Source organism: Pezoporus occidentalis, unplaced genomic scaffold, assembly GCF_034315485.1.
Source record: "Pezoporus occidentalis ecotype Australia unplaced genomic scaffold, CSIRO_AGI_Poc_V1 ctg4, whole genome shotgun sequence".
NCBI lineage: Eukaryota > Metazoa > Chordata > Aves > Psittaciformes > Psittacidae > Pezoporus > Pezoporus occidentalis.
The window spans coordinates 12,941,615-12,964,058 of NW_026915724.1; the positions used below are offsets into that span (position 1 = coordinate 12,941,615).

At 43.5% G+C, this 22,444-nt stretch overlaps 1 protein-coding gene and 1 long non-coding RNA gene across 25 annotated transcripts in view; one reads left to right on the forward strand and one right to left on the reverse strand.

Moving 5' to 3' along the window:
• DTNA (dystrobrevin alpha) overlaps nt 1-13,180 on the reverse strand; it is a 233,011-nt gene extending 219,831 nt beyond the window's left edge. For 12 of the 22 annotated variants that reach the window (XM_062633454.1, XM_062633453.1, XM_062633447.1 and 9 more), the window contains exon 1: nt 12,904-12,926. The gene's annotated coding sequence lies outside the window, so the exon portion shown is untranslated. Of the gene's footprint in view, nt 1-1,344; nt 1,411-12,903; nt 12,954-12,976 lie in introns of those variants that run through there. The other 10 variants (XM_062633469.1, XM_062633470.1, XM_062633464.1 and 7 more) reach the window with 9 other exon arrangements.
• Nucleotides 12,361-22,444, forward strand: part of LOC134171334 (uncharacterized) — a 64,973-nt gene continuing 54,889 nt past the window's right edge. For all 3 annotated transcript variants that reach the window (XR_009967601.1, XR_009967602.1, XR_009967603.1), the window contains exon 1: nt 12,361-12,983. This is a non-coding gene — a long non-coding RNA (uncharacterized LOC134171334). The remainder of the gene's footprint in view (nt 12,984-22,444) is intronic.

A 22,444-nucleotide genomic window follows, 5' to 3' on the forward strand; every position in this document is an offset into this window, starting at 1 on the left:
TGTAACCCTTAAATGAAAACAGATGCGTGAGGAGCTAACTACAACAATATGCAAGTTTTGTTGTCTTTTCAGTGTAAAGAAGTTGATGAAAAGCAAGGAAAGGAAAAAAAAAACAAAATGAACAAATAAACACCCTTTTCCCCCTGCCCAAAGCCCCATGACAGTCACCCAACTGGATGCTGGTAATTTTGGATAACTGGATTTGATCAAATAAGTTTGTGGCTCAGCAAGGATAGTGTGTTGGTATCAACAAATTGAGATGTAAATCATAATACCAATGGGAAGACCATCGCTTTTTCAGTTAGGCAGGGCCATAGAGAGTCACCTGAAAAAAAAAACAGGATAAAATTCAAGTGTCCTGGACTTAGGTGGTTTCAAACAGCTAACTCAGGAGTGCTAAAATCAGGCCTTATATCCCCACTGTCTTCCTTTGCATTCTGAGCAAGGCAGCATGCCATAGGACCCACTGCATCAGTCCATACCTTCCCCTTGCAATTATTAATGCTTGAGAAAAAGTGAAGTGTCTCAGGCAAACAAAGCGGGAGGGAAGAGGAAGTGAGAGCCCATCCGCTGAGGGAACCATACAACCACATCCTGCCCTCTGAGGTGAATCTGCATTTACCCAAGCTGGCCAGAGGGACAGCCACACGTGCAGTGTTGACTGCCTGCACATCACAATCTGCAGTACCATAGTGCATGAAACTAAAGCTCCGGATAACCGTGACCATCTAGGAGATTTGGCACCAGTTTTCAGCTCTCCTTCCATTGTGTAATTTCAAGGTCTTGCAAAACACATGTCAGTGTAGGTAAGAGAAATCTGGGTTTCAAGGACAAATTATCTCAACAGACGAGTCGTAAAATGAGATTGACTCATAGGCATAAAGACTACCATGAAACACAAGTTCGCTTTTAAATGGTTTTCCTCACTTTTGAGCACCAAATGGCATAGGGATATGGGACTACTAAGATTTCTGCTAGCACTATTTTATTTGTGAGCTTCTTTTTCCCAAACTCCCATATTTACTAAGTCATGTCCTTAGCTGGTCATTCAGACTAAGGTAAGAGATGTATTAAAAAACGTAAACAGTAGGATCATCGGAGATGGTAGATTTTTTAAATATTCCCTGCTAAAATTTCAACTGTTAAAAGTGGTTTGGTAGGCGAAGAAGACTGAAGCTTTTTTAAACATAAGGAAATCCAAAGGATTACAATGTTACAGACACTGACAGAGGCTTTCAAGCAAAACAGCTGTCATTAAAGCTTCTGTGACTGCTTAGAATACATTGCTGCAGTCTCCTAAAAACTAAAGCGGGGGGGGGGGGGGGGGGAGGGGAGAGAGAGTACCTTTAATCTATACTTCAGCTTCAGAACAGAGATGCAACTCCATCTTTCCTTTTCCTACAAATAAACAAAAGCAAGATAAACCATTGCTATGCTTGTACGGGCCAAAAAGCCACAACATGGCCTCCAACAAGCATGCATCTCTTACCAGTGACAGCAGTCTCATACATACTTTCCTAGGGCTGAACTTACTGCTATGTGACCATATTCATTTTATCTAACATTAAGGTATTCTGAAATCAACAGAACTTTCTACCTTACAAATGTTCCCACTACCTGAAACAAAGACTCTGGGCACTGGGTAAGAAGCCTGAAACAGCACCTGCTATCAACACAGCTGCTAAAATGTTGTTTCCTTCCTTTCCTCGGGCACTTACGTAAGCTGTTCCTGCCCATCTCCTACAGCAACAGCAGCCTGCCAAAGCCACCAAGGTTTGTGTTGCTCTGTGTGACAACTAGTGCAAATAAATTACTGACATAATTTGCATGCTTACATGCCATCCATGGTCAACGTGCAGCAGCGGCTGAGCTAAGGCAGAGCTGCTTAAGTCGAAGCACCACTGGCAGAATGGAAGAGAAGATGCTTGGGCTTGTAGAGCAGAGCGCACACAACAGCAGCTCTGCACTGGGGATGGAGGGAGAGAGGGAGGAAGGAGATAGCATGAGGCATGGCTGAGCTGACTACTCTACAACATGTTTCTGTGGGGAGCTGGCAAGACAAGAAAATAGTTGGGTCCAGGACACACATAGAGATGATTAAAGGTCACAGAGAACTACCTAGAAGGAGTTGTCACTTCTAAACCACCCTTTTTACTGCAATTCTGATTACCCTCAAGGCCTGAAGGTGATCAGTTTTGATACAAAGTTCATGTCATCGTATGGCACAGGAAGGAGGACATAGCTAATGATTCTTCTAAGTCTCAGCTCTTGATATCATTGCTCAGGCCTGGTGTAATCTATCCCCATGTCAGAATAACAGAGTTGACAACTTGCATAGTTCTCAATTTTATTTATGGCATAATCCTGCACAGAAATACAGACAAATACATATTAATGGCTTTAAAAGTAGTTGTCACAGAAAATGCAAGACAGATCTAGCTGTACATGTATTAAACTTTCCCTTCTCATATCCTTCCCAGAAAATCACAGTCATTTACTGGGAAGCACATTCCCTTTCTCTCTGCACACCCCCCACCCCCCAAAAGGTCAGTATCCTCAAAGCCTTTCTTTCAGTCCTTCCATCTGGCTACTTGGTGAAATCTAGAGGCATTTGCATTGGTGGTGCAGGACTTAGCACTAGATCTCTCATATATGGTTAAGCTGCTGCTGGGCTAAGCTCCCTTTTTTATCCTGAGTGGTATTTTCTCTTTGAACTTTAGGATTTTATACAGTGTTTTATCCTTTCAAGTATCTCTACAAATTCTTCATAGGATCTCCAGCACAAGCAGGGCCTTTTTATGACAGAAAGACACAGTAGGTTTCCATGCTTTGCAGTCACTGTTATATAGCCTACTGCTTCAGCAAGCCCACTAACACTACATTAATTATTTGGAACAGAGCTTATGGTAAAGAAGTCATGGTGGTTTGTTCTGATAGTCAAGCACACCATCAAAAGTCTGATTGCCTACAACAAATCAAGAGAGTTTTATAATGCCCTACTACATGCTTTCATGTGTTGAATGGGGAAATAGTCACAAATTATGAAGGAATAATTACCTTTCTGCTAGCTTGTTTTTAATAGTAAGATAAGTAATATTTAAGTGCAAATGCAAATAGCAATAATAATATGGGTCTCCTAGTGTATCAGATATGTAGCATTCCCTGTGGAAATATGGCAGAGCATTACAATGGGACAAATGAAATATACCCCTCACCAAAACATCAAGGCATTCTACCTGCTCTTCTGCCTAAGAAGGATGACTGGCTAATCTTGGTGCAAATGTACTAAAGTAGCTGCATTTTAAGTTACTAATCTTGTACAACAGCTATCGTTTATCTTTTCTGTGCAAAAGTTTCATGCTGTTGTCCATAACAATTTTGGTCTTAATCTGACTAGATAAACAGGGGTCAGGAAGCAAAAATTAGCAAAGTGCCTTTTAGGGTATACCGATGCAGTGCTCACAAACACTGACTGCTTTCGAATCTTCTGTATCTGTCTGGAGAAACAGGGACTACTAAAGTAATACCACTAGTATTACAGTATTTGACAGTCTGTATCACCTTGCTCTGCAGAAGGTTATATACAGAGCACAGCATGATGCAGTTCAACTTCCAACGCACCATCTACAGGCTTAAAACATACAGAGACTCACATTGCTCTTTTCAGTGCCAGTAATTAGAGGAGGACAAGTATACTGCCACCTTAACAGACTCGGCAATAAAAAGTAAATCATAGTCTTGTCCATCTCAAGATCTTCTTGAGCCAGTTCCTCATGCAAGTAGCCCTGTAAGGTCAAATGGGACCCTTTTCCCAGAGCAGCCTTTGCAAGATGAGTCGTGCTCTGTCACGTTAAGAGAAAAGGAACTTAGCTGGAGCATGCACAAATTTTCATTAACACAGTACAGTCCTCATCTGATGATGTGGGTTTTTTCTCCCCCATTTCTTCTCCCTCTTTCGACTGGTTTCACATTTTTTCCTTCTTCTTTCTCTCTATCCTTCCCTTTTGCATTGTTTTCCTTCTCCTTACGCATACCATTTTTCTCCACCCCATTTTCCCATTTTAACAACCTTCCTTCTCCATCCTGCTTTTCTTTCCCTTTGCCCTCTCTCAGCCCTTTGGAGTACTGCACCTGTGTTTTTCTAATTGTTCCACCAGAAGCAGCTGAATACAGGTGATAAGAAAACTGATAAAAAACACTTGAAATTTAAGAGCTATGCTCCCCCTTGGCTGCACAAAGAGGAATGGTAGATGTGGGCTAAGGAGACAGGCATTAAATGAGTCAAAACTTGCAGTATTCCCGCACAAGGGATTTAAATGTCTATAGTTTCCATTAATTAATGCACACCACCATGAAACTGCTTGTTCTGGTTATTATTTAAGAAGCAGAGTCACATGGTAAACACATCTGAAAGGCTAAAAGAAGAAAAAAATGTTAATAAAAAGTGTGTGTACGTCAGACATTATACTCCGACCAGAATACATCTTTCCATTCCATTCAGAATTCACTAGTCATACTGTTGTCATTTCCATTACAGGAGCAAATACTTGCCCCTGAAACCTACAGGAGTTTTTAATTGTCTTTTGAAATCTGAGCCCTTAGAAATTGCTTCATTATTTCATCTCCTCAAAACAGTTCTTTCACTGTACTGATTTTGGCCAGGTAGGTCAGCCCCCACCAAAATCCTGGTCCAATCCTTAAAGACAAAACATATTCCCTAGGCCTGCTAGCACATTTAACGTGCTGGCATGTAAAACTCCTCTGTGCACTTAGAAGCCAGCAACCACAGCACGCAATCTGGAAGTCATGCAGACAACTGCCATGTCTTCAGGTTAAGCGTAAAGGGCTTACATTGGATTGGGTAAATACAATTTATTTCTAGGATTTGAGAAAAGATTTTTCTTATCCTGATAATTCCTGCAAATCTAACTTAAGGGTCCTAGAAATGTTAAGTCTGTACTTTTATACTGAGGGTATCCAGAGCCAAAAATCACAGATTCTTGGTTTGCCCTATCAGCTCAAGGAAAACTGTGTCCACAGACCTTCCAGCATTTTAAAAGGAGCCTGAGGCAATTTCCAGCTGGGTATGGGATGCTTTTAATCCTGCAATCCACTAGCGCTTTCTCCTAGTAAGGCCCTGGATCTTCAAGCAAGATACCTGTGTGCCCTGAGACGGCAAGGCCAGGCAATTCTCCAGCAATACACTGATAAAATTAGGGAAATGGGTTCAAGAGAAATTTGCTTCTTCAATCAAACCCCTCTGAAGACAAGTTCAAGTCACCTCGCTTTTTCTATGTCCCTTCTGTAACGATGCAACTGATGGCTAGGTCTTCAAAAGGCCTACAAGTGTTTAATTATCAGTTACTGTATGGCCCGCATGCATGTATTAGCTGACTGTCATTCATGGAAAGGGCTTAGCATTTACCCACTAACTACACACGAAGATTTTGGAAGATACGACCTACAAAGAAAGTTTTGTTCTGTTCCATCCTGGTAAATGATTTCCATGTAACTCTTGATCAGTGAAGTATCTCATATTTAAAAATGTAATTCAAAACTAAAAGGGTGGCATGCACAGATTTCCACTGATCTCAACCTGTACCAGTAAATGCGTTGGTAGAATCTGAGCTGGTAGGAAGCTTCAAGTAGTTTGTAAGGGGATTCACTACAGTAAAGTGTCATTTTCCACATTCCCAGTTGTAGTAACAAGAACGCCTGGATTCAAAAGACTAAATAGCCTCCTTTGTTTATTATATAATCTGCAAAACTGCAAGCAGAGAGCAACAAGGAAACCACAGATCCTGCCTCTGAGCACTCTGACATGCCCCCTCCCTCAGAGGAGTCTCCCTTCAGGCTCATCACTTTAGTACTCAAACCTTTCGTTTCGGCAACTTTTTATCAAATTGCAAAGACCCCCATTTATTATGCTCATATGTACAACCATCTACATCTACAAGTATGTATGTGCTTTGCTGGCTGCCCACATTCAGGCCCATCTGCTAGGCTGGCACTCTGCCCACTGAGAAGTTGGTCGGTCCATTCCACTAAGGCATAACTGTCAAGCCATGATGGGCTTTGGTGGGCAGCCAAGAGCCCTTCTTTCTCCAAGGAGGCAAGCCTCCCAGCACAGCACAAGTTTGTGTTGCTTACCACATGACCATGCTCATTGACACACATACTAAAGCAAAGAAGACTTCAAAGAGGAAAGAAAAGAGGAGAGCTGACTGGTACTTCAGACTGCCATCAAGATCCACTTTGTGGCAGTGATTAACAGTGGACAATGCTGCTGTGGCTAAGTACAGGCCAGCCACCATTTAACTCTGGCACCAATCAAGTACAACAGGGCAATTGTGAGAAAACTCAATACACATAAATAGCAGGGCAGTTCTGGGAAGCATAAAGGCATATAAAAATGGCCTGCAAAAGGCAGCTCCTTTCACGTGTGGGCAGGCTTGGCAAGTAATTACAACTGCCCAGGAATCAGAGGTCAAGATCAGAAAAATCTGCATCAGATCTTCGAGTTCAGCTCAAACCTTTCCAGGAAGGCCATACACACACACACTACTCCCTCTTCCATTTCTGATTAAAGCTGATCTTTACTTTTTCTACTTGCACTGTTTCATCTTTATCACTTGAAGAAAGAGGAGGGTCACAGCTTACTTTGGGGTTTTAATCCTTTAATGGAAATAATCACATTTCAGAAAAGGTTGTATTATCTTCTTTTCCTTCAGTCACCTGGACTCTGCTTTGGGACCTCTCAATTGGCTCTTCCTCCTGGTTAGAACCAGCTCATCCATCTTACCTGGTGCCAAACATGGTACAAACAGTTCCACCTTCCTGCACAAGCCAAGATGCACAGTTCAACGAGATCTCACTGTTCAACAGATCTATTCACCTGTAAGGTCTAAGGGCAAAATTATATCAGGCGTTTATTTAAAACAACATGGACAAATTTCACTATAGAGGAGTGTCATCAGTTAAACAAGCCTCCACTCACACGCGCTGCACAAGGAGTCACCATGAGGAGGAAGTTCCAGCTAAACTTTCGAAAAGCTGCAAATAATACCAAAAGACTTCTTTGCTCTTGTTAATTTTCTTCATGTCAGAAAAACTCTTACGTAATGATTCTTACATCACAAAACAGTTTATAGACATCGCTGGCACACTACATTTTAATTGCTGTTATATCTTTAGACAGCAAAGAGAAAGCAGAGCTTGTCAGCATCAAGAGAAAAGAAAATCAAGTATGCTTCTGAAGTCTGAATTTCATTTTAAGCAAAACAAGCAGAGGCATTCAGATCACTGCATGAGGAAATTCCACATGAATCTTCTACTGCATTTTTGTAGATCTCCACCCCTGGCTCTTCTGACATCTCTTCTAGCTAAGAAGATTAAAAAATCCCAAATCATTTGAGATATTGCATGGCTTCTTGACATCAATCTGGTAGAGGATTTAACTGAAAAGAGCCTTTATTTTTGTACTTTGTACATTATAGGATGGAATTCTTTTAAGTTGTAATCTCTTTTGAATAGTTACAAAAATCTCTGTATTTCCCTTTGCAGGCCGTTCTGCTTATACAGAGCATCCTCATACAAATGCAGCCTCTGTACAATAAAAGATACAGCTCAGGATTTCCCTCTGGATCTTTGTGGCATACGCACAGGTATGTGAACTGTCAGCATTAACTTCTCACATACCCATGATAAATATAGTGGTTACAGGAGGAGAAGATGATGTCACACGTTTAATGGTAAAGGTTTTGCATAGCATACAGGAAGATCATAAAATAATTGCATGCTCTAGCAGCAGTTGTGTATATGCCATGGACAGCTGATACAGTTGTGATCTCTTTCTCTCTTCACTGTTAGGATGAAAATACACTGGGACTGGATTTATGTCATCATAAATGAAAGAAAGATTTAGCCCCATACATTTCAGTCCTGCCTTAATAAGCTTCTGTGCTAGCTGCGCTTCACCTAAAAAATCCACTGCGCAGGCTGGAAGGGCTTACTGTCACTTGTCTTTATGGACGGGCAAGGGTCTAAACGGTAGATGACAAGGCGCATGGGAAGCTGCAGATCCAACGCTGCATGTGGGCGGACCAGCGCATTGGGTAGCCTGAGTTAGCTCAGGAGCTGACAGTTGTGGTCAGACACTTCCTGATTGCCTAAGCACCCTTTTTTCCAGCTAGATTTGGTCATCGTACTTGTAGTAAGCGTGGTTAAAGCCCTTCCCAAATCTTTGCTCATGAAGCCAAGCCATCACCTTAATAAGCAGCACGGCAAAACCCTGGCTCTACTGAAGTCAGTAGCAAAATAATATTGATTTCTAGGGGGCATGATATCACCTTGTGACTTCATGGCATTCCAGTTCCGTGGTAACTAAATCCAAACAAGAGGTAGTACTTGAAAGCTTTTCTTAGATATCCATCTCTCTAGAGCTGAGATGGGTTTCTCTGGAGATTTCCAGTTCTGGCATTACTTTCTTCATTAGTGCAACTAGTCTCAGGTTTGTGGATCTCCACACCAGGACACAAAGACCACTGAAATTTCCAAGTTCCTCCAAGTGGTTTGGCATTTCATTTCAGTTGCCACAACTGCTAAACCCTGCCTGTGTTGATTTCTTCACAGATGATATTCTAGATATCTAGACATCTAGACATCTAGAGAATACAACAGGTATACCTAACATAAAAACAAATAAAATCATTTACACTTTAATTGGAATTGGGATGATTTAGACCTAAATTGGCACATCTTTCCTGCACTTCCAATGTGTCTTCATTGTAAGTTTTCCAATTTAAGGCAATGTAAGAAGGCAGACGCTTTTTTTGCGAGACCATTAACACCACCCCCCATCCCCAACCAACACTAATATCTGTGGTGATCACAAAATGGTGACTTTTTACAGTTCACAAGATTTTAAAATATACAGATTAATAACCTTCTGCTAAAACTTTCAGATAAAATCCTCATGTTTTTCCAAACACAGTCTCTTTAGTAGCTTCTCTAATGATGTAGGATAGGGAGCTGTTTCATTACACTCTTACAGGCCATTCCAATTGCCACACACACAATTGACCCCTGTATGTGCCCACTCCATTTTCAGCAGAAGTGTCACACTTGTGCTCTTTGTGCAAGTGGACACAATTTTGAGCACCTGCTCCCAAACGATTATAAATCAAGGAACTTTCATGCTCTGTGAGCCTGAGAAGATATGGTGTTATTAATGATCGCTATTCAAGAAATTTCAGGCTAAGTGACTAAGTGAAGACATCTCTGATGTAAGGCTTTGTTTTGTTTCTGGAAACAGCTGAGTGAGCCACCTTCACTCTCGCTGTTTAACATATTTCTGAGGCTACCACTTCTACGAAATTTCAACTATTTTCGTTAGCTTAGCAATAACATCAACTTCCTCTGGGATCAGAAACAATACTGTCATTCCACAGCAACACTCCCAAAAGACATATTGTTTACACACATATTGGGGCATATGAACACTGCTCTTCCTCCTCTACTCTATCTGGTTTCAGAAGTGTGAAAAAGCTGGTACAGATCTACAATGCAAGAATTGAAAATGTAAGTAATGTGTCATACTACTACTGGATTTGAAACAATGTAAGAAATGGATGTATATTGCCTGGCAGACCTGATTTGATCAGCAAGCTAATACACCGTGATTTCCTACACAATCTTAACCAACACCCTTTCATCTCAATAGAAGCAGGACCACCTCTGCCAAGAAAAAGTGTCCCAGAGTCAGAGGACTGTTTTTCTGTGCTAGTTACTTGCCTAGGTACACAATGAGTGCAATGCACCCCATGCATGAATACCACCTAATACCGAATTTGAAGATAAAAGGTCTGACTCATCACTCCATTGCACCAGTTCTGTGCCTGCGGGGCTCCATGTTCTTCATTGGTGACTCAGTCCCAAGACTCCCCTCTCTCCAGGAAAAACATGACAAGTCATGCAGTACATGTCAGGCTTACCCATCAACTCTAATTCCCATTTGCACATCAAAACTAATTGGAATGTAACATTCCATACCACTTACATTTTGCTGTTATGCCTAGGATAGGAACATATATAATTAAAGAGCAGCAGTTTAAAACACAGTCATTAGAATTAACCCTGTGTATTTGGCAACACGCTTAAGGGTCCCTGTTTAAGAAAACAGTCCTTGCCAAATGTTAATAGTGTGGGTATGTGCACGCTAAGATTAACAGCACAGAATTAAGGAGAAGGAGATTAGTTACTGGAACAAAAAGTTTCTCCGATTATGTTCTCATTCCAAGATTGCTGCCTTCAATTTCCTAACCCAAAGCTGCTGAAATAGAAGAAACTTTTTGGACAACTGTAAGATAGGCATTGACTATTCCTTCTGAAAGGACACGTTGTGTTTATGATAGCTATTTTTGGCTTTCAGCTATACAAGTACAAAACACTATGAGGCTGATTTTCTTCTCACAGTTTCATGTCAGTATATATTCATTGATTTTAGTGCAATTATATCTGATTATTTACCTGGCATGGAAGTTAGACAGATCAGTGCTGACCCTTATAGGCAATTCTGAATAGGCTTACACAGGGCAAAAAATGATAGGAGGAGATAAACTATCCTACAGTCTCTGACAGTGTACAACTACAGAAATCAAAGAAATCATTAATGAAAGACTAAAGCTTCAAAAGCCAAACAAAACAGAAAAATCTATCTTTCATTTTCCTCTAAACCACAATGGATTGCTATCCTGGAGCTTATCATAATGTACATTGTGCTTTCTTTCCATTTTCTTAGTTATGGGATCAGTAGGCTACCCCAGCACACAGAGAGCACATGTACATTTGTCTTCAGGAGTGGCTCATGGGGTACTTCCCAGAGAGACCTGAAACTATGTGGCTGTGCCTGCATGACTTAGCGCCATCCTTCAGTGCCATACTGGGCACTGGTGCACACAACCAGCAACACACAGAAAACTGTGTGTGGAAATGATTACACACCATTGGGGAGCCTCATATACTGAGCATTACATTCATGAATTATTCACTTGCCCATGATAACAGTGTGCACACATACGTAATTTTGTATTTACTACTACCACTGCAAGACTACAGCACCTCATTCTGATTACAGTTATAGCTCATTGAGAGGTCAAGTCAGGAGCTGGTATTTTATGTGTGACTTTTTATAGGACAGAAAGATTTATTTTTAAGCATTCAGTTCTTTGAATTTTAACTTCACCTTCTGATAAAGAAAAAACTAAAGTCCAGATAAACCCACAGAAATGTCTGTTGCATTATATACTGACTTTGAATAAATACAGGAACTTGAATGGTAATTGCAAGAGTAGGGTGAAACCCAAAAATGTGTCAGTAGGATCATTCTCTTTTGAGGAGCAATATAAAGACATGGACTTAAAATAGACATGGCACTGGCTTTCATCTCATGCTCACTTACTCTTTGACAACCAGAAAACAGCATGAATTAAAAATGTTGCACTCACTACTCTCTACTTGCCACCATTTTATTAGTGAATATGTGCCCAGTCATGTGTGTGATCATAGGTGCAGAGACAACCTAGTGCTCAGGTAAAAGTTACAGAAACAGCTCCATAACTATACTAGGTTTAAATCATAGAATCTATGCCATTATCCCCCCATTATTATTAAACTACTACTATACCCCACCAAGAAGAGGAGGAGTAGAGGTATGGCATTCAGAAGTGAAGACTAAGTTACAAAACTTTGAACATAACAAAATGTATTGAAAGCCCACAAGCACCAACTTTGTGATACTGCTTCTTAATTGGTGAACCTCTCATTTTAACATCCGAGACACCAGGAACCATCAAAGATTAACAGATGACACTGACTTCCAGCAATGTTTAAGGTACTATCTAAAAGATCACCAATGCTGACAATGGGATCCAGTGAATAAGTACCAGGCTCAGCTGACTACCACAGCTGTCAGAAATGCCTCATTTCCACAGAATCATGGAATGGTTCAGGTTGGAAGAGACCTTAAAGCTCCCCCAGTTCCAACCCCCCTGCCATGAGCAGGGACACCTTCCACTAGACCAGGTTGCTTCAAGCCCCATTCAACCTGGCCTTGAACACTGCCAGGGATAGGGCAGTCACAGCTTCCCTGGGCAACCTGTGCCAGTGCCTCACCACCTCTTAGTAAAGAACTTCTTAGAGAATCACAGAATGGTTTGGGTTGGAAAGTACCTTAAAATCATCTAGTTCCAACCCCCCTGCCACGTGCACAGACACCTCCCAGGTTGCTTACCCTTTTCCAATTCTAAACCATTTGCTCGTGTCCTATCACTACATGCTACTGGTAGCTACTGGTAGTAGTGGTAGCTACTCCTCAGCATGGGTAGTAGAAGCTAGTTTGGCTGTGACAACTGCGATTTTCACCACCAACTACCAAACTTTGCCAATAAGCCAGTGAACACACCGGTAAAGGCAACACTTCTGCATTATGGGCATCCTTTCACCCCTTTTCCCTCAGCCAGCCATAGCAGGGGACCGCCACTACCCACCAGGTTCCCTCTCCATGCCAACAGACCCATAGACCTGCTGCATGGTGAGTCTGGGTGGGTCACTGTAAGACAGACACTCACGCACCTGCCAGGGCTGGAACCCGCCCTGAGGATAAACGGGACCTTATTACGACCCCACCGGGGGCAGACACGGAGAGCAAGACGACAACGGGGAGGGGGGGGCCCGGCCCAGGGGTCCCCACCCGTCATCGTCCCCCCCGCCGAGGCCGCCCCACACCACAGGCGCCCCCGTTGTGCCGAGGGGGTAACCCCGTGCGCCCCCCCGCCAGCTGCCCCCCACAGGTAAACGGCAACAGGCGGCGTCCCCTGCCCGGCACCACACACCCGAGATCGCTACCTCAGGAACGCTCTGTGGGCTCCGGCCGCCTGGCTCCCGCCGCTGCCGCTGGGGCGGATCAGCTGATATTTACCTGTGAGGTAATGCACGCTCCGTAAGGTCACCGTGCACCCGCCGGCACACGGTGCCAGGCAGGAGGAGGAGGGACGCCGGGAGCGGGAGTTGCTCCTCCGCCGCCACCACCGCCGCCGCCGCGCACGGCGCCGGAGCGGGGCGGCCGCGCCGCGCAGAGGCAGAGGCGGCCGCTGCCGCTGCAGCTCCTGGCACATGCTGCAGGTGTCAGCGCAGGAGCTGCCCCGCCGCCCGCCCGCCGCGTCCGCCCCCCCCGAGTTGCGCACGCGCAGCCGCCACACCGCGCCGGCGCGCCGCTTCTGCGCAGGCGCGCTTCGGCGGGTGAAGCCGCCGCGAAGCCGCTGCCCGGCCCCGGCGCTCCCCTCGAGGGACGCTTCCCCGCCAGCAGCGCCGCGCGCGCGGGGGAGAGGGAGGGATGACGTAGTGGGGTGTGGGGTTAGGGGCGAGGCTGGGCGGCGGGACGGGGAGTAGCAGCCGGCGTCCCCGGTGCCCCGGGCTGTCCGCCGGGACGCGGGTTCCAGAGGGGGGTGCGGGGACAACCCCCCCCTTCCTCCCGGGGTGGTGGCGGGCCGGAGGAGCCGCGCGGCGAGCCAGTGGGGAGGGATGATGTCATCCTGTTCTACCGGGGAGGGGCGGGGCTTCTCCTGGGGCGGGGCGGGGCGGGGCGGGCCGGGGGAGGCTGGGGGAACCGGCCCGTCTGAATGCCCGTAGAGCGAGACACCTGCACGCTCGGAGCTGGGCCGCCCTGGCTGGCTGGGTGTGTGACTGGTTCGGCCTTGCCGGCTGCATTCAGGCTGGAGGAGCCCTTAGGACCCGGGGCTATCCTTCTCCCACACATAGGTCCCGCAAGCCCGGCGCTGGAGCTGCGGGACTGCAACTTAAGCCCCTTCGCATGCGATGTGATGATGTACTGGGGAAAGAACCTAGTGTTTAAGGCACGGCCAAAGCCTTTCCTTCGCTGTAGGGGTCTGCAGGTGTAGCGGGCTGTGTACGTGCCCAGCTGTAGCAGGGTTGGCTGGCTGCCGGGGAGCAGAGGTTGGCGTGTGAGGAGCCCTCTGAGCTCATCGGGTGTAGGAAGCGACGGATAGCAAACGCTGCTGCTCATCCCACTGCTCTCAAAATCGACATATTCCTGTTTGGCGAAGGAATCGAATGTCTCCAGTGCTGAAGTTCTGTGACCCATTTTTTTTCTATCTGGTAAGATAAACCATAGGGATTAACCGTGTAGGTTTGATGCACAGCTAACTGAGAGGAAAATTAGGCACCTTTCAGAGAAACAGCTTAATGTTTCCTTTCATCCATCGTGTGTTACCTGAAAATAAGACATGACCATCTGCATTAGAAATACAACAACATTTTGAAGTTGGGAGGGTTTCTTTCTCTCCAGCTTTCACGGATTTCTCCCATCCACTTGTGAAAACAGTTAACAGTGTGTACAACTTTAGCTATGGTACTCAACCTTGAGCTTGTGTAATGCTTAAGGGTCTGAGTCCAGCCCATCACATGGTGTCAGGAGGTCTGACAGCTTTTGGGATGCTGCTGTATCGGTCCTATTTTGGGTCTGATCTGAAAACAACCTGAGGAGAACCCAGCTCTGACTGGAGAAAATAAGTAGAAAAGTGAAAAGGGAGGAGATTTAATGGTGTTGGAGGTTCAAGTGTGCCATATTAGATAGCTGAGGCATTACACTGCTACCTGCATGCAAATATTTTAAAATCTAATAATCCTCATTTAAAGAGCAGTCTGAGGCGTTGAGCATGGGAGAAACACATCGCATAGGCAATGCTGGAGTCTCACACAGATGCCCTGTTACACTGCTTTACTGGCTTCCTCATGATGCTGAAGCAGTGGGAAAGAGGTGAGAAGAGGACGAGAATGTGATTCAGGCATAGTAGATATGAGCAGCCCAATAGTACTTTCTGGCTTGGTAAGATGCACTGGGAATGTGGGAGAGATGGAAGGTGTAAGAGGTGACACAACAGCTGAAGTAAGGTGTGAGGTCGTGGAGGACATTTCCCATTGAAATGGGAATGTGAAAGTAGGTGCGGTGGGTGATGGAAAGCCAGCAGGGAAGTCTGCATGTCTGCACATGATGTCAGCTGGGGAGGTTGATTATTTTGCCAGAGTATAGTAGAAAAATACAGGGGAAAGGCAGTGTCATAGAGGATGAAATGAGTGAGACTGCAACAAGGGATTCTGTCAGTGTCATGAAGAGGTAAGGGAAGACTTGGGTTTCAGTGACAGTAACCCTACTGAAAAGGAGTGACACATGAAGGAGAACAGATCACAGGAGAACCTGTCCTTAAAAATCTCAGTTTCTGTCTCACAAGAGAATATACCAGGAGACCTTAATGTTCAATAGGGATCTAGTTAAGATGTTAATGGGGCTGAGGATGTTCATAGTTCACTGAGTTGTTAACTGGGAGGGCTACCATAAATTGTAGCTTTTGAGGTTTTGTCAGGAAGTGTTGCTTCATTTCTTGAAATTATGGGCTAAATTCATCACTGTTTTAACAGGGCACTAAATTAGTTGCACTTATAGGCAGCTTCACCACAATAAACTGTAATCCTTCATGCCCTAGAACATGCCCTTCCAAGGATAAGTGGCTGAAGCCTGAATGGTTGTCAGACCTGGCTGTGACAGTATTTGCATGGCAGGAGAAGTAATGTTTTCAAGGGGGAGTGAGACTAGAGTTAGCAGGCCATGTCAACAAACTGTTGTCACATAGAAGGCAGAATTCCCATAGAACAGTGCTTTGGTTCCTGGCAGAGCACTGCAGGAACAGGACATCAGTACTGTTTGTTGCTCTAGGTATTGTTAGCAGTCTTCAGACAGAGACCTGATGGAACTGGTGACACACCAAAAAGGTTATTTTGTTGAAGGTGCACCATATATTAGTGTATTTTAAGTGAAGTTTTTCTCAAATGTCCAGTTTGCAGGAAATAAAAAGGTTTTGTTTGGTTTATTTGAAATGGCTAAGAATTTAAATGAAAACCAAACTGGAAGCCTCTGCTGTGTGAAAATCCCACTTGTGGCCAGTCTCATGGAGATACGGATGGTACAAATTGCAAAGTTGTTAAAGGACAATCTTAAGTATTGCCTGCAACTGTGAAATACATTTTGGACATCTGTTCCTTGCAGGAGAGGCATTGGCCTGTCTCTACCAGAGCAGGCTTCTTTCTGCAATCAAATACATGAGAACTCTTGTCCCCTCATTAATTCTTCTACCTGCAAAGCAACGCACTCCATTTGCAGATCCTTTTTACATATCTTGGGCAGCCATTCCTCTAGAAGCTGCTTCTTCGTGCCCCTTTATGTGGATACATTTGGATTATCTCACAAGATAGAAAATACTCCGAAGGTGGTTGGCTTCACCTGGGCTTGTCATCAACACTAGTCAAGTGCAAACATTAATCAAATTAAAGGTTCATTCCAGCCAGGTGTAAGGTCAAGCAAAATTACAAAGCTGGAAACTGAGAATGACCTTGAGTTATTTAAACTTAAATTGTAATTCCAGGACAAACTTAACAGGTTCTTCCTTAGCTGCCCTGTCACCTTTTACCTTGAGTTTTTAAGATGTCTCATCCATTAAAAAATGAATCTAATTTGCACTTACACTGTGACTTGTGTTCCCTTCCAGCGCAAGGGAAGTGTCTCGGGTGTCACCAGCAGTGGTTTTGTTTGAAGTTCAAAGTAATTCCTGCACTCTTGACCCTTCTTTCCATTGCACCTTCTAAGCACCCTGTCCTGTCACATGTTGACCAGTTCTTCCTTCCAGGCAGCTATTCATGAAGGTTTTTAGAAACCCTTGTATTGTGTTTGCGTGGTAAGTTTTTTGGTTAGGGGAAGGGACAGCAGGGCTGGCTTCTGTGAGAAGCTGCTAGAAGCTTCCCCAGTGTCCAATAGCTGAGCCAGTGACAGTGGTAGCACCTCTGGGATAATATATTTAAGAAGGAGAAAATGTTACTGTGCAGAAGCAATTGCAGCTAGAAGAGAGGATTGAGAATACGTGAGACCAGCAGCCATGCAGGTACCAAGGTCAATGCAGAAGGAGGGGTAGGAGGTGCTCCAGGCACCAGAGCAGATATTCCCTTGCAGCACATGGTGCAGACCGTGACAAGGCAGGCTGTGCCCCTGCAGCACATGGAGGTCTACAGTGGAGCAGATCTTCACCTACAGCCAGGAGAGGACCCCACACTGGAGCAGGGGGATACCCAAAGGAGGCTGTGACCCCATGGGAAGCCTGTGCTCCTGGCAGGACCCATGGCCCCATGGAGAGAGGAGCCCGCACTGGAGCAGGTTTGTTGCAGGGACTGGTAACCCCATGGGGGACCCATGCTGGACAGTGGAAGAGCATGAGGACCCCTCCTCTGAGGAGTAAGGAGTGGCAGAGACAATATGTGATGGAACTGTCCACAGCCCCCATTCCTTGTCCCCGTTCACTGCTGGGCAGAGAATTTGGACTTGAAGCTGAGTCTGGGAAGAAAGGAGGGGTGAGGGGAAGGCATCTTGAAGATTTGGGTTTATTTTCCATTACTCCTACTCTGATTTAATTGGTAATAAATTAAACTAATTTCCCCAAGTCAAGTCTGGTTTGCCCATGATGGTAATTGGTGAGTGATCTCTCCCTGTCTTTATCTCAAACTGTGGGATGAGCTTTTCATTATATTTTCTTTCCCCTGTCCAGCTGAGGAGGGGGAGTGATAGAGTAGCTTCGGTAGGCACCTGGCATCCTGCCAGGATCAACCCACCACACCCCCTTACTAGCTTTCCTACGTTTTATATTTAATAACATTAAAAACTATGTGCTCTATAGCAGTCCTCTCAGGTTTTCCATATGTAGCCAGTTTCCTCTTGGGTAGCATAAATGGCTTTCTAATAGTGAAGATGACAGACATGATAACGACACATTTTGACCAAGCATCTCTCTCACCATTTGGTGTCAGCTTCTGGGGCTCCAAATGTGACATCCCCCCTGTTGCTGAGGAATGAGAGAAGATCACACCTCCTACGTCTAAGAGAGTGTGAGGAGAGCAGGAATCACACTAGACAGTGCTAATCTTAATGTCACTGTTAACAAATCTAATCTTTCCCTAGTTCATCTATCACTGTGCCAACTAGGCATAGTTTTGTACGATTAAGTGCCTGTGAAATCAAATAATAAACTGAATTTGTTCCATTTGAGTACATTGTCCAAACTGGACTTCTGGATACATCATCATTGCTTGTCAGAAATGCCATAATACAGGTAATAACAGTAAAAACACTGACATTGTATGTTAGTAGTTTCCTTGGCTCATTACAGGACAGAGATTAAAGTCCACACTTCACTCTAAAAATCTGCCAGCACTTAACACTGAGATGTCACAAAAATAAATAGGGTTTGTTCTATATAGAAGTAAAAGATTTTATTGGGTAATGCGCTGGCAGAGAGCTACAAAACGCTTGTACACTGGCTTATTGTAATTTTTTTCATTAATATTATTATTTATTCACTCTTTACAAGAAATGGCATTGACTATTTAACACCAGATTACATGTGTAACTCTAGGCTTCTTAATCACCTGGAAGTTAGAATTGTGATGAAGTCTGTTAGTAAATTAGTAGCTTTGTGACAGATGTGTGAGTTCTATTCAGAATACGATGGGCAGCAGTATTCTGAATAAAAGAATATTTATTAGAATAATAAAAGAATAATAAAAATAATAATAAAAGAATATATTATTTCTGAATATTTATTCTGAATGAAAGACCTCTCAGCCTTTCAGAAAGGTCACGCTGTACTAGAAATATATTGCAACAGACATTTATTTGCTTGAAAACTGGGGGGACTGACATCTAACACTTCTAAAGCACCTTCTAGGAGTATTGCTCATTCTACTTTAGGAGTTTCAAACCTTTTCAGTGGGAAGTGTTAATAGCCATTACTTGTAACTGGTGAAACCAGGCAACATCTGCCTTCCCTGAATTTAGTGCTGTTGTTGTGTGACTGCTGCTCAGCTGAGCTCCACTGGGCTGCTCTAACCCTTGCCATATGAGTTCAGCCTCCCAGAGAAAATAATGGGCTTGGAGGGAAACTGGGAGTAACACAACTGTTTTAGAGCGAAAGATGGACAAATGCATACTGCAGGTGGTTGGCAGGAAGCAGAGCGATTTTTTCCCTGAACTATATTCTTTTAAGCATTTGGATTTCAGGTTGTCTGAGAGGATGAAACTAAAGATCACCAGTTACAACAGTAAAAGGTTTGATTCCTTTTTATTTTTTATCTTTGATAAATAATACACTCTAGCACTGACAGTCTTCTTTTGAGAGAGTGAACACATTGTGCTACACAATTATTGTCAGCCAGTATATACAAGTTTATGACTGTTATTAGCATTAATGTTGTGCATTGTGTATTACTGTGCTCTTGTGCTCTATGTCTTGCAAATACAAAAGCTTTAACTTTAAAGAAGCTGGATATTATAACGATAATATGAAGCAATATAGGGCTTTACAGAGACTTCAATTTCATTAGGACGTTGCTGCTGTCTGTGCTAAATGGCTAAATAGTATGAAGCATTTAAAAATGAAAAGTGAAGTCAAACATGCATCATCATGATATCTACAAATACTGAGGGAAGTCAATGGTTCATCTGTGGAGACGAGGTGCTGTGGCAAGTATGTGGGATGGGGATTTGGCAACCCAGTTCCTAACCTGGCCTGAGCTGAGTGCTGCCCTTTTCACAGCCCTTTCCTTTCTGTTCCTCTACCTGCAAAAGGAGAGGATGGGGTCCCTTGTAAATGCTTCATGATCTTCAAGGGAAACATGGGATCTGTCCTTGTGGTAACTAGGTGTACCCATACCCGCCATCTAAAATAGTTACAAGGAGAGTTCTTTATGGGAGCAGACCCTTGAAACAACACTGGCCCGCACTGCAAACACAGGAACATGCAGGATGAGAATATGAAGCTATGCAGTCTTAAGAGGATAACATGTCTGTGAAGTAATCTACTGTTGGCTCTGAAGAAGACAAAACTGCTTTGTCAGTTGTGTACGTTACGTTGTGTGACAGGGAGCTACTGTGTGACTGTACAGCTTCCCTTCTATCCTTGTGACTGCAATAAGTCCTGACACCATAGAAATACCATACTGCCAGGGTACCAGGTTCACCTTCTAAAGTAAACAACACTGGGATCACACAAAAGCAACTGTACAGGGACAAAGGGTGCCTGGGTAGGAAGGATGCAGAAAGGCACAAAAGGGGTCACAGGGGACAAATTCTAATGACAAGTATGAGAGGATATTAGAAACAGTGGAAGGCTGAAGGAACGTCTGCTGTTTACTGAGGAGAAGAAAAGCAGGTGACAGCAAGATTTACATATTCAGTGGGTTTCAGTCACAAACAAGGTGATGGTGACCAGAAACTTAGCATGCACTGGAGCAGTCTTGAAAGCACTTATAGTAATCTTTGACAGTTGCTAGGAGAAAAATCCCAGTGGATAAACACAGCACCTGTCATTAAAAAGGAGAAAAAGGAGAAAATATGGACTTTCAATGGCTAGTTCTAGTTAGGCTAGAACTAAGATACATTTTAAAACAAACGCAGTTGGCTCCTAAACATGTAGAGTATAGTCAGGCCATGAAGACTTTTGAAGAACAAATCTTGTTCAACTGATCTAATATCTTCTTTAGGACAAACAGCCTAGGACATCTTCTTTAGGACAAAACATGGGCACCTACCACTGCCACTACTGCTGCTGGTGACATGATGTCTCTGGGAGGCTTGCAGGAGGTGCCAGAGGAGGTAGGACCTCAAAGTTTCTTTCAACCTCATGTACCCATGATTTTTATTTAACAGCTTAAATCCCAAGAGGTAATATAATCCTTAATAATCTAATTCTGCAATTCAGTATTAAATCTTCTGTTACAGAAACTTTGTACCCACAAAACACTTCGTGCCTGCAGAAGTCCGCCCCTTTCTGCAGATGCTGGATTTACTGGGCAAGTGTTACAGTGAATCCTGCATAGAGGTGAATCCCTCCCTGAACGCTGACCATGTCTGGGTGAAGGTGGTCAGCTGAATCCCTACTGCTGTGTTCTTAGGACAAGGTGATTTGCTGCCTATATAGGTAAGGTAAATGCCAGGCAGTTGGGTATTGGCTACACAAAATTGCTAGGAGGATATAGTTCATAAACCAGGTACCTCACCAGACCTAGCTGGTATATGGTGAGGTATATATAGTATATATGAGTAAGGCTTTTTAAAAGCTTTTGATATAGTCCCACGGGATGTCATTACTAAAAATAAAATGAGGCCAGGCTAAAATCACTCTGCAGTCTTCTAGGTGCACACGTGGTTGAAATACCATTCACTTGTCAGGAATAATTATCAATGATTCACTGTAAAACTAGGAGAATGTTATAAGTGAGGTCCCACAATGGTCTGTCAGGGGTCAGTTTTACTCAATGCTTTCATTAATGACTTGAATGAGAGTAATGATTTGTACAGAGTAAAATTTGTGGATGACATCAAGATGGAAGGGTTTGTGAGCACTTTGGTGACCAGGATTAGAATTTAAAATAATCTTGCTACACTGGTGAAATGGTCTGAAATCAATAAGATCAAATTCAGTAAAGAATGCAAAGGACTCCTTTTGGGGAGGGGAAAAGTCAAATCAGAGGTGCAAAGCAGAGAATAGCTGGCTAGGCAGCAGTACTGGAGGCAAGGCTCTGGGTCCTACAGTCAATCATGAGCTGAGGATGAGTCACCAGTATAATACTGCTGAAAAAAGCAAAGACTTTACTGCCCTATAAGCTGAACAAATGTGATTCTGGTGAATATAAGGATAATTACTCTGCACTACTCAGCACTAATTACTAGGGTTGTGTGCCCAGTTTGGAATACAAGAAAAAAAGTGAAATGACTAGAGAAGAGGAAAAAGGGGTGATGAAATTTATTTAAGCTAGAAAAAAAGGAAACTGAGTGATGACTTGGTAGCACTCTTCACCTATGTAAAAGACTTGGAGACAAAATCAAGTCGTCTTCATGCCTACAAAAAATAAGATGTAAATTGATTTGCAGCAAGAGATACAAGTTAGATCATAATTTATTCAGTATATCTCAGCATTTAGGAAGTTTCTTAAAGAATTCCCATCATCGGAATTTTAGAAGAATAAGACAAACTGCTTTCAGGAATGTGCTACACAGAGCTGATTCTTTCTCAGAGGAGGTAGGACCTCAATGTTTTTTCAATCTCATGTATCCATGATTTTTATCTAACAGCTTGAATCACAAGAGATGATAACATAGTTCTTAATAATCTAATTCTGCAATTCAGTATTAACGTGTGGTCAATACCAGTCAATTAATTCTGAATGCTTGCAAGATAGTGGTGTACAGACCCAAAAAGATTATATACCATAATATTTTCTTATGACACAGTTTCTTTTACCAAAGAGCTCAGTCCTAAAAATCTTCACAAAT